At 34.5% G+C, this 629-nt stretch overlaps 1 long non-coding RNA gene across 1 annotated transcript in view; it reads left to right on the top strand.

Moving 5' to 3' along the window:
* Nucleotides 1-629, top strand: part of LOC119594189 — a 78738-nt gene that overhangs the window by 1397 nt on the left and 76712 nt on the right. The gene's annotated exons all lie outside the window — the stretch shown is intronic.

Raw genomic sequence — 629 nt, 5'->3', positions numbered from 1 at the left:
TTGCTTCGTTTTCTTCCTTTTTTATAGTTGTTTTCTTTTAGTGTTTGCTCTTGTCGTTTTCTTTTTTATTCGTTTTCTGCCCCTGTCTACTTTTTTTTCTCCTGTCTGTCTTCTCCATTCTTCTTTGCCTTCTTCCGACTCATTTCCTTCCTCTTTCCTTTATCTAGTCTCCTTTTCCACATGTTCGATTTTCTTATGATTCTCTTCCTCCTCGTCTTTTCAAATGTAGGAATACTTAAACAGGCAGATGAAGCTTTTCCTCCCCCTTTTCCAGCCTTAAATCTTAAAAAGTTTAAGGATTTTAAGTAATGTTTTAGGTGGGGGGGGGTTATTTTTGTATTTTGGGTGTGAGTTTTCGTTCAGTGTCTTAGAAAATGATACGCAAATATGAAGTATTTTGGAAAGAAATTGAGGCGTGACGATGGACTTACAAAGTGATTATTCTCATATTTGTGTAGGCCTACTAGAGCTCACGTTCGGAAACTTTATTGCGGAAAGAAAGGATGGATAGAAAAAAAATACATGATTTGATATAATTTTAAGGTAAGAAGAGAAAAAAAATTGTATCTTGTCAAAAGCTACATACATATGAGAATAATAAAAAAAAAAACAGGTAGCGTTTCACCCAC

Source organism: Penaeus monodon, chromosome 33, assembly GCF_015228065.2.
Source record: "Penaeus monodon isolate SGIC_2016 chromosome 33, NSTDA_Pmon_1, whole genome shotgun sequence".
In the NCBI taxonomy this organism is placed as follows: Eukaryota; Metazoa; Arthropoda; class Malacostraca; order Decapoda; family Penaeidae; genus Penaeus; species Penaeus monodon.
This window is presented reverse-complemented; position numbering and strand designations above follow the sequence as displayed.